The sequence below is a fragment of the Schistocerca cancellata genome, chromosome 8, assembly GCF_023864275.1.
Source record: "Schistocerca cancellata isolate TAMUIC-IGC-003103 chromosome 8, iqSchCanc2.1, whole genome shotgun sequence".
NCBI classification, from domain to species: Eukaryota; Metazoa; Arthropoda; class Insecta; order Orthoptera; family Acrididae; genus Schistocerca; species Schistocerca cancellata.
Genome location: NC_064633.1, coordinates 95,889,538 through 95,901,451, shown reverse-complemented (window position 1 = coordinate 95,901,451; position 11,914 = coordinate 95,889,538). Strand labels below are relative to the sequence as shown.

Sequence of the window (11,914 nt, the reverse complement as noted above, 5' to 3'; positions counted from 1 at the left end):
GGAAGAGGAAGTTGCTGCTCTTATCAAGTCCTTAAAGAAAGGGAAAGCCCCCGGGCCAGACGGCATTGTGGCGGAGGTAGTGCAATTCTTGGCACCACAATTAGTTGCCCCACTTACGCAACTATATAACGCATGCCTTAGACAAGGCAAATTTCCAAAAACATGGAAAACTGCAGACGTGGTCATCATCAAAAAAGGCCCCGAGAAGGACCCTGCTGAGGCCAAATCCTACAGGCCCATCTGCCTGCTGGATGGCTTTGGCAAACTCCTTGAAAAGTTATTAGCAAACAGACTGACTGCTCATCGCATGCTGCAGGGGATGAGCGACAGGCAATTCGGTTTTAGGCCGGGGCGATCGGCATCTGATGCAATCGCCCTGGCGGCCGAGGTCTGCAGCTCAGCCCCATGTAAGTATGTTGTTGGCATCATGGTGGATATCAGTGGCGCCTTCGACAACCTGTGGTGGCCTTCACTCTTCTCCTGCCTTCGGGAGAAGAGGTGTCCAGGGCTGCTATATGGGTGTTTGAGGAGCTATTGTGAAGATCGGGAGGTATGGCTATCATCCCCTAGCGGAAAAGTCCGGAAAACCATCACCAAGGGTTGCCCACAAGGCTCTGTGTTGGGTCCTCTTTTTTGGGACATCCACATGGAGCCTCTTCTGGAAAGCATGCAACAAAGCGAAGAAGTGCTAGAGGTGATAGCCTACGCTGACGACCTCCTCCTGCTGGTCGGCGGCCGAAGTCGCGAGGACATAGAACCCAAAATAGAACGAGCAATAAACAAACTACAACAATGGTGCCGCAACACCAAAATGACGATTTCACCAACTAAGTCGACCTACCTGCTACTTAAAGGACAACTAACGAGAAACCCGACTGTGAGAATCGACGGAACGCCCGTTCTACGGAGACGAGAAACGCGCTACCTAGGAATCATCATCGATGAAAGGTGGAACTTTGCAAAGCACATAGAAACTGTAACCCAGAAAGCCATACAATTATTAAATAACCTGATTTCTATAGGACACAAGAGATTCCACCTCCCGCCTCACTTAATCAAGCTCTACCACAATAGTATTCTGACATCAATAGTGGGTTACGGTTCAGGAGTCTGGGCTCACAGGCTCACGAGGGTGGTGCCTGCCGTGACGGTGAGAAGAGTACAAAGGAACATGATATTAAGGTCCGTGGGGGCATATAGAACTTCTCCGCGTGGAGCATTGCTAATTATTATGGGGCTCTGCCCCTTAGATATTAAGATTAGGGAACAGGCCGCTTGGTACTGGGCCAAAAGGGGTATTAATACCAAGGTAGAGGAAATTATGGGGGTAATAGCCAGGGAAAAAGGGGAGATAAGGGAAAGAGGGATAGATCTATGGCAGGAGATATGGGAGTCAGACGAAACTGGTAGAAGAACTTTTCAGCTCCTACCAGACGTCAGGGAAAGATTAAAAATGAAATATTTTGAGCCAACTAGAGGATTGTTCCATTTTCTCACCGGTCATGGCCCATATCCGACTTATCTAAGTCGGTTTGGGAAAAAGGCGACGCCTGCGTGCGACTGTGGTGCACCGGAGGGTACTCCTGACCATGTGGTTTACGAGTGCCCCCTTTTCGATGATGTAGCCGGGACACTGAGACGACAACTACCAAACACAAATACCTATGACCTTCTGAGACAAGAGGACACTTTTCATATACTAAATTTACTGGCCAACGAGGTATCACAAAAAGTAATAAAAGCTTTCTTGAGAGACCTACAAGCCTAGACAAATAGGAAACACCGATTGCGACCAACAGCTCTAGTCCCATACCGCCCGTTCGTGGATAGGTCGACTTTGCAGTTGGAATCCGCCACGACCGGGAATAGGGGGACTGGGGCAATCCCGAATAGGACAACGCACTGATTATGACGTAGAATAAGATGTAGAGTTAGGTAATTAGAATAGGATAGTTAATTAGGAACCTGCAGCGACTAACCATCCTTGCCTGCCCTGTGCCAGGGGCACGCCCATAGGGGTTAGCTCTATGGGCAAGGCTTCCCAGTAGGTTTGTATATTTACACTGGCACGATTGTAACGCTGCAGGCAGTTAGTAGTAGTTCTTTTGTAGTAACTAGAGGTTAAGCTAATGTAAAAATAAGTAGTCTGCCTAGTACTAAAATAACATAACTGTCTGTAATTAGCTGTAATGTAGAAGCTGCCATTGTAAACAGTAGGAACATAGGACCCACTAATCAATAAGGTGGTGGGTCATTCTTGTATAATTATTATTGTGTTATGAATAAAGATTTTTTTTAAAAAAAAAAAGTTCTCCCTCTGCCAACTGCAATTGGGCGCAACCTTCAGGCGGCTTTTGGCTATTATCTCACGGCTGGTTCAATGTTTAAAGTCCGTTATGAGACACTTACCCTGCCCTCACGTTATGGTGGCGTCGGGCTCGTTAATGTCCGTATGCGAGCTGCAGCCTTGTACATGAGTACCATGAGAAAACAGTGGATGGGCCAGGGTACATCTCTAACACGCAGCTTGCTTGAGGTCCTCCTACCTGCTTCCACCTCACCACCGGTGTCTGTCGGCCATATCGCGCCTCATTTGTCCCATATTTCGACCTTTTTCGTCGACTACAGTTACACACATACCAGTCTCCCAGATACACGCCCACCTAGGACTAAGGATTTTTACAGCCTGTTGCTGCGCTGTGTTCCCCGGAATGTGATGGAGACCAAACACCCCTCCATCCAGTGGCCCATAGTGTGGACTACCGTCCACCAGCCCTTCTTCCCTACGAACGTCCGGGCACTGTGGTATCACATAGTCAACAGGAAATTTGCCACGAAGCAGCGCCTGCACAACATTGGCTTGTCAGAATCCCCTCTTTGTCTCCTTTGCCAGCAACTGGACACTGATGAACACCGTCTGACATGCGCCTCATCGCGAGATGTATGGCGCTTCGTGCAGCAAATCATTGCCTGCTATCTCCGGGTGCCACCCTACACAGTCGAGCCTCGAATGTTTCTATACCCGGAAGACCGACATTTTCCCGCCGCCAAATGTCATGCTATTACGTGGGTCAAAGGGTGGGCGGTCGCTTATCTCTTTCATGAGGGACCTAAATCCCGCCTCGACTTCTGGACCTATTTACGAACAGCCCATGCAGCTCTCGAAAACACGCCACATTACCGAACATTATTTGCCAACTATCTTCGAGCGGTCTTTGTTAGACCTCCACTGAGTTGGGGGGTGCCTGGCACAGAGGGCACCCACCCCTCCTCACCCGGCGGTGTCTGAGTTTCAACCGCCTACGATCTATTCTACTTCTGATCTCCGCGGATGGGAGAGCGCGTCGCAGATTGCGCGGATTTTATTTCTTTTTGCTTTTCCTTTTTCCTTTCTTTTTCTTTACCCAGAATTTATATTTCATTTTCTTTCACATATGTGTTCGCATAATTTCATGCTATTAGTGAATCTTACAAAAACACATGCAAATAAATAAATAACAACGCCTTCCACTACTGTTGATTCCTGTTTGTCCCACTTCCCTAAGCACCACAAGCTCGGTGGTGGTGAGGGGGACACTGTGGCCAGGCCTCAGGTTTCGACCCCTGCCCACTTTGCCCCCCGAGCCCCCACCGGTCCACTTTACAAAAAAAAAAAAAAAAAAAAAAAGTCTGTAGAGCACTTGCCCGCGAAAGGCAAAGGTCCTGAAAAAAAAAAAAAGCGTAATGAGTAGTGTATCGGCCCGGCAATGACGTTTTGTTCGGTCGGTGGTTCACGTCGTAACACTTCCAAATTTTTTTTTCCTAACATTCAAAAAAAAAAAAAAAAAAAAATAGTAGTTCTAAGTTCTAGGGGACTGATTAAAAAAAAAAAGCTGTCTAAGGCGCCAGATTTAAGCTCTGGTTCCCGTAAGGGAGCGTGGGTTCGAACCCCACATCTAACAATGCATTTTAAACATTCTGAAGCTAACGTACTCCCTTGATGTTATAGAACAAGAAAATTACGCAGAAACACGCCATGGAGATTTTCCTAGAGACGACAGTAACAGCAGTGCAGGCGTCACACGTCCGATAACCCGAGCGGTCGAAAACAAATAGCGGAACATATTTTTCTAGTGCCGAGTTTTAGCTCTTCTCACGAACGTTTCCGTGGTCGTTGTGTTGTGGCTCAGGGCTATTCCATTTTCCTTCCCCAAAAGGCAACGCGAGAGACTGTCAGGCAAATCCCAAGTGATCTGTACACGGACTAAAACGTCCGCACGTCTGGCAACAGTCTCGCCAACTTGTATGCCGTGCCAACGACACGGGCTCATGTCCGATCACCGAAATTAGGCAGCGTTGGCCGTGGTTAGTACTCAGATAGGTGACGAACTAGGAAGTCCGCGTGCTGTTGGTTTCTTCAGTTTTGCCTTTTTCCTTAGTTTTTGGTGCTGCTGTGCGGTAATGGTACGGTCCAGCACGCTGACCCCCTCCTTGCTCTCGGTACGCAAAGACGCGTACATGCGGCCACAGTCAAATGAAAGGGGCCGTTGTGTGTTTGTCGATGTGGCGTCTCGCAGTCGTTTGTAGCGCGTGTCCAGTACATATACGCCCATTTGCAAGCGTCAGCTTTCGCGTGAGCCGAGCAAAGTCGAGACAAGTCGACACATGGGGACACACGATGCTGTGAATCGTAATCCGCACTAGCCTACGAGGGGCAAAGGGAAACCATTGGTACCGTTGAAAACACTCTCCTGAGTAAAGGAGACAACTTCCGTGCGATGTCCGGGTTTCGAACCCGGAGCAGCTACTTGGGAAGCAACCATGCTGACCGACACACCACCACCGCCTTCTGCTACGCGCTGCTTGCGCCGTGATGTGTCGCCTTCCCTCCTGGCGCCAGAGGCCGAAGGCGATAGCGCTGTAGGCGCTGAACGCCGGTTGCAAGGCGAGCACCACTGAACCCGTTTTCCTGGTGCTGCTAGGGCGACAAACTGTAACTAGGCGCAGAACTGACTTTCTCTGATAAATCGGCCCTTTAATGCACATCATGGCGGACACGAAAGTTCTAATATGAAGTACTCACTGACGATCCAAAGACGTTTCAGTATGTATGCGTCGGTACCACCGGGGCAGTGCCTAAGCATTGTAAAGTGAAGGTCGACAGTTAGAGCCTCACATGAAGTATTTCATTGGCTTCCCACGAGTGCGTAATGCACAGCGTGGCTGTTGCTAGGAAACGGTCTTATTCGCCGTTCGTTAATATCTAGTTTTCTTTGCATCAATGTGAAAATGTTCCTATTACTAAATAAAGTTTTGCTAGTTACAGTTCAAACTGGAAGCGACGGAAGAAAGCGGTCCAACGCGCCACATTGGTTCCCGAAAGGGAGGATGCGTTTCCTACGCCACAGCTGACGTTGCGTCTTACATATTCTTAAACTGACATAATTCCTTCCTACCGAAAAAAGAAACAGATTTCGGAGTGAGGTTCCTGAGATCTTGATAGAGATGGAAGTCACTGGAGCGGTTGTATCGTACTTCAGATTGGCCGAGCGGTCTAAGGCGCCAGATTTAAGCTCTGGTTCCCGTAAGGGAGCGTGGGTTCGAACCCCACATCTGGCAATGCATTTTAAACATTCTGAAGCTAACGTACTCCCTTGATGTTATAGAACAAGAAAATTACGCAGAAACACGCCGTGGAGATTTTCCTAGAGACGACAGTGACAGCAGTGCAGGCGTCACACGTCCGATAACCCGAGCGGTCGAAAACAAATAGCGGAACATATTTTTCTCGTGCCGAGTGTAAGCTCTTCTCACGGACGTTTCCGTGGTCGTTGTGTTGTGGCTCAGGGCTATTCCATTTTCCTTCCCCAAAAGGCAACGCGAGAGACTGTCAGGCAAATCCCAAGTGATCTGTACACGGACGAAGACGTCCGCACGTCTGGCAACAGTCTCGCCAACTTGTATGCCGTGCCAACGACACGGGCTCATGTCCGATCACCGAAATTAGGCAGCGTTGGCCGTGGTTAGTACTCAGGTAGGTGACGAACTAGAAAGTCCGCGTGCTGTTGGTTTCTTCAGTTTTGCCTTTTTCCTTAGTTTTTGGTGCTGCTGTGCGGTAATGGTACGGTCCAGCACGCTGACCCCCTCCATGCTCTCGGTACGCAAAGACGCGAACATGCGGCCACAGTCAAATGACGGGGCCGTTGTGTGTTTGTTGATGTGTCCTCTCGCAGTCGTTTGTAGCGCGTGTCCTGTACATATACGCCCATTTGAAAGCCGAGCAAAGTCGAGACAAGTCGTCACATGGGGACACACGATGCTGTGAATCGTAATCCGCACTAGCCTACGAGGGGCAAAGGGAAACCATTGGTACCGTTGAAAACACTCTCCTGAGTAAAGGAGACAACTTCCGTGCGATGTCCGGGTTTCGAACCCGGAGCAGCTACTTGGGAAGCAACCATGCTGACCGACACACCACCACCGCCTTCTGCTACGCGCTGCTTGCGCCGTGATGTGTCGCCTTCCCTCCTGGCGCCAGAGGCCGAAGGCGATAGCGCTGTAGGCGCTCAACGCCGGTTGCAAGGCGAGCACCACTGAACCCGTTTTCCTGGTGCTGCTAGGGCGACATACTGTAACTAGGCGCAGAACTGACTTTCTCTGATAAATCGGCCCTTTAATGCACATCAGGGCGAACACGAAAGTTCTAATATGAAGTACTCACTGACGATCCAAAGACGTTTCAATATGTATGCGTCGGTACCACCGGGGCAGTGCCTAAGTATTGTAAAGTGAAGGTCGACAGTTAGAGCCTCACATGAAGTATTTCATTGGCTTCCCACGAGTGCGTAATGCACAGCGTGGCTGTTGCTAGGAAACGGTCTTATTCGCCGTTCGTTAATATCTAGTTTTCTTTGCATCAATGTGAAAATGTTCCTATTACTAAATAAAGTTTTGCTAGTTACAGTTCAAACTGGAAGCGACGGAAGAAAGCGGTCCAACGCGCCACATTGGTTCCCGAAAGGGAGGATGCGTTTCCTACGCCACATCTGACGTTGCGTCTTACATATTCTTAAACTGACATAATTCCTTCCTACCGAAAAAAGAAACAGATTTCGGAGTGAGGTTCCTGAGATCTTGATAGAGATGGAAGTAACTGGAGCAGTTGTGTCGTACGTCAGATTGGCCGAGCGGTCTAAGGCGCCATATTTAAGCTCTGGTTCCCGTAAGGGAGCGTGGGTTCGATCCCCACATCTGACAATGCATTTTAAACATTCTGAAGCTAACGTACTCCCTTGATGTTATAGAACAAGAAAATTACGCAGAAACACGCCGTGGAGATTTTCCTAGAGACGACAGTAACAGCAGTGCAGGCGTCACACGTCCGATAACCCGAGCGGTCGAAAACAAATAGCGGAACATATTTTTCTAGTGCCGAGTTTTAGCTCTTTTCACGGACGTTTCCGTGGTCGTTGTGTTATGACTCTGGGCTTCAAGCGACAGGCGAGAATGAGTCGACTGCAACAGATATGTGTTTCAATGAATGGCAGGGCCTTAATAAAGATAGATTAAACGGTGACTCGGGTACTGGAGTTCTGAAGCATATTGCGTGGGCAATAAGCTCGCCACGTTAGAGTGTCATGCTAATAACGAGGAGGCTGTGGGTTCGATCCCACCAATACCTATTCCATTTTGCTTCCCTAAAGTAAAATCCCAAGTGATCTGTAGAAGGACTGAGACGTCCGCACGTCTGGCGACGTTCTCGCCAACTTGTATGACGTGCCAACGACACGGGTTCATGTCCGATCACCGAAATTAGGCAGCGTTGGCCGTGGTTAGTACTCGGGTGGCGGACCAATTAGGAACTCCGCGTGCTGTTTTTTTCTTTAGTTTTGCCATTTTACTTAGTGTTTGGTGCTGCTGTGGGGTAATCGTACGGTCCAGCACGCTGACCCCTCTCTTGCTTCTCGGTACGCAAAGGCGCGATCCTGCAGCCACTGTGAAATGAGAGAGTCCGTTGTGTGTTTGTCGAATTGGCCTCTCCCAGTCATTTGTACCGCCTCTCCTCTACATATACGCCCATTTGCAAGCGTCAGCTTTCGCGTCAACCGAGCAAAGTCGAGACACACGTTGCTGTGAATCGTAATCCGCGTTAGCGTTGCGGAGCGAGACAAGGGCGAAGTATAGCCATTGTCGTTTATACGCCAATTCGTGTATTTTTTAGAATCATTTAATATCTTTATGTTTTATTCGGAAAACACTGTACTCCGTATATCGATCAGTGATTTCTAATCTGTGTTTGTCTCCCTCTCTCTTAAACACATACAAACATATGCATAAGGCCTAAAATGTGACAGCTAGTGCCTAATTTCTAATGCGTAATATCTAATTGCTGATGGCTAATACCTACTGGCTTACATATAATATGCCGAACTGTTTACATAGATATACCTCTGGTGTAATATTAATATTTATCCAAAGTTGAAGTTAAGCATTATTTAGGTATAAGCTCATTCTGTCACGTTGGAATGAGCAGACATTGCTTGTCGTTGTGGATTTTTTGATGGCACCGTTCTTCTACCAGAAAACACACAAATTTTGCCACAAATTAAGAACAATCTGCGTGATATATCAGCTTTTGTGGGTCTGTCACTAAGGGGTTTTCACCTCCCCAATCTGCATTACTCATTCTTGAAACAATACTCATAACCTATTTCTGTTTGTGATGCTACATTCAGTTCTTCCAAGAGCAGCCACTGCCTTCTATGTTATTCTTTGATAGCTATGTAACTTAATGTCAGCTCATTACATGCTGCACTATTTAGTGAATGGGTAGGATTGTGTTCCACGTTAGCGAATTCCTGTCCTGTCTCATGGAACTGACATCTACGATATACATTTGCTACATTCGCGAATTAGTATCACTTTTTTCTAAGTATCTTGGATACGCCTTTTATGGGCTGTCGGGGAATCCCACCAGCACGTATCATGTATGAAAAACGCGATGTGTGGTGTAATTTTCATTTAAAACTATTTTACCTGCTCTCAAGGGTATTACACCAGATATACTCTGATCAGTGAGAACATTATAACCACCGACCTACTTTCGATATAAAGCCGTCATAGCAGCTTCACCTGACGAGGAATGGCTGCTAGTCAGACACAAGCGTGGTGTATGTAGTATCAGTGAGCGTGCTGTCTGTGTGTAGAATGGGGAAAACGCGCGATCTCTTTGAGTTTGACCGAGGGTAGGCAGTGATCGCCCACAGGCTCGCCACGGACATTTCGGAAACTGCAAAACTTGTCGGGTGTTTGAGGAGAGTTGTGTTGAATGTCTTCAACACTTACGAAACCAAGATGAAACCATATCCAGACGTCCTTGGTCTGGTCGGACACAGCTCATTACAGATGTCAGAAACCGTAATTTTGGCAGATTCGTCAAACAAGAGAGGCGGCGAACTGTGATGGAACTGACTTTAATTCTAGGCAGACTACAAACGCGTCAAAGCTCACAATGCATCCAACCCTTCTACCAACGGGCCTCTACAGCCGACGACCCATGCATCTGCCGATGTTGACACCACGATATCGGCGACTACGACTGAAATGTGCATGCGACCATAGGCACTAGACGTTAGCGCAGTGGTAGAGTGTTGCATGGTCTGTTGAAACCTGTTACCTTCATCATCTTGCCAATGTAAGGGCGCGAATCTGTTCTCTTCCATGTGAACAGCTCCTTGACACCTGTACTGCGGGATGGAGACAGAGTTGCGGTGGCTACATTATTCTCTGGAGAACATTCTATTACACACCAGTTGCAGACCACGTACACCCCTTTCCGACCAAAATGGCATTTTTCAGCTAGATAATACGCCGTGTCACAGGACCAGGAGTGTGATGGAGTGTTTAAAGGAACACAGTGGCGAGTTCTAGTTAATGTGCTGGCCCCCACCTCCCCATATCTCAATCCGATCGAACCCTTATGGGATGGGATTGAACGTGGTGTTAGCTCACCGCCCCCCTCCTGAAAATTTAAGGGAATGAGGTGACTTGTGAGTGTGCAGATGACATGCCATCTCCTTCCAGCGACCTACCAGGGGCTCACTGCTTCCATGTCACGACGCGTCGCCACTGTTATCCGTGCCAAAGGCGGGCAGAATCATAGTGTTCTGGCTGGTTTGTCTGTACGTCACTAATATTGGAGTGCTTATGTGCCTTAATTCCCACAAGAGAAATGGCATGCTGTATTATTCAGGATTATTATTCATTGCGTGTTAGTGTCACGAACTAGGAATGAGGGTAAACCTCTCTCTATACAATAAATTCGATAGGGCCTGGTGGTTTGTGTTATCTCCTATCTAAAGCGCAAGTCTCCTGCTGCTCCACAGTGGAAAAACTGTAATACAGGGTGATAATAATTAAAGTTAAACTTTCAAAACGCTGTAGAAATAACACCACCGCTCAGAATAACGTCAAATTGACAGAATACTATCGGTGAAGGGGAGAAACGTATGGTAAAAGAAAAAAATTGTTTTAAAATTTATCACTAGATGGCGTTGTATGTAGCAGAATACGTAAGTGAAAACACTTGCCATGCGCACAACCCATTGAATTTGGTATAAACACGCCGGATACACTGATTTTCCTCTTTTCGCGTCGGCGTCGTTCGCCGTGACTGTCTCAATGCAGGATCGCGCTCTGCTTGTAAAGGTGTATGACAAGAATAATGACTGTGGATACGTCGCTCGCAGAAGTTCCGGACACTGAAGGCTGTGAAAAAAGGAGTTTTTGAAAAAAGGAGTTGGTCCGATGACTGCCTGTGGGTCTGAAAAAAATGATTCGGAAATTCGAGAAGACGGGTTCTTTTGGTGTGGGACCTGGTAGAGGGAGGAAACGAATTGATTCGATGTCAGTGGAAGCAGTGGCTACAGCAATGCAACAGGAGACGAGTGGTGGTGTGCAAATGTGTAGTGCACGGAGAAGAACATTGGACATAACCGTGAGCGGTGTGAGTAAAATCCTGCGAAACAATCTCTTTATTATTCATTTAAAATTACCCACGTGCACCAGTTGCTTCCTGTTGACCTGCCAGCAAGAGAGACCTTTGGCTTAGAATTTCTTGCTCGCAGAAATGTGTACAATGACTGGCCGTGGAATATTTTGTGAACGAACGAAGCCCACGTCCATCTGACAGGATATGACAATACACATAATTGTCGTAAATGGGTAACGGAAAATCCACACGCAAATCAACCAGTACCACTTCATCCTGATAATGTCACTGTGTAGTGCAGGTTTACGGCGTCATTTATCATAGGGCCATATCCGTATTTTCGTAGCGACTGGTGCTTCCGGTCCTGTTACTGTACCGTCAGTGGTAAGCGCTATGAGTGTCTTTTGCGCAACCACGTTACTCCAGCTCTCCAACAGCGTGGATGTGTGGATGGGATCGCCGGCCGCGGTGGTCTAGCGGTTCTAGGCGCTCAGTCCGGAACCGCGGGACTGCTACGGTCGCAGGTTCGAATCCTGCCTCGGGCATGGATGTGTGTGATGTCCTTAGGTTAGTTAGGTTTAAGTAGTTCTAAGTTCTAGGGGACTGATGACCACAGATGTTAAGTCCCATAGTGCTCAGAGCCATTTGAACCATTTTTTTTTGGATGGGATCATTTTTATGCAAGATGAGGCTCCTCCGCACATTGCCAGTCCAGTTAAGCAGCTGTTGACGCGCCATTTCGGAAATGCTAGAATTATCAGCTGCCATTTCCATACAGCCTGGCCGTCCCGACCACCTAATCTTAATAGGTGTGACTTTTGACTGTGGGGCTGTCTGAAAGGTGTTGTGGTCAGTGTTCCTATTGAAAACTTAGCTGCATTGAAGGCACGCAATGCGAAACACATTTTGAACGTGACTCCAGAAACACTTAGGTCAGTTGTGGAA

At 47.7% G+C, this 11,914-nt stretch overlaps 2 non-coding genes across 2 annotated transcripts; both read left to right on the top strand.

Annotated features, from left to right (window-relative positions):
* Positions 1-5,514: 5,514 nt before the first annotated feature.
* Trnal-uaa (transfer RNA leucine (anticodon UAA)) lies at positions 5,515-5,598 on the top strand. Its single transcript has one exon. It is a non-coding gene; the product is annotated as a tRNA-Leu (tRNA).
* Positions 5,599-7,152: 1,554 nt separating this feature from the next.
* On the top strand, positions 7,153-7,236 carry Trnal-uaa (transfer RNA leucine (anticodon UAA)). Its single transcript has one exon. It is a non-coding gene; the product is annotated as a tRNA-Leu (tRNA).
* The last annotated feature ends 4,678 nt before the right edge of the window (positions 7,237-11,914 follow it).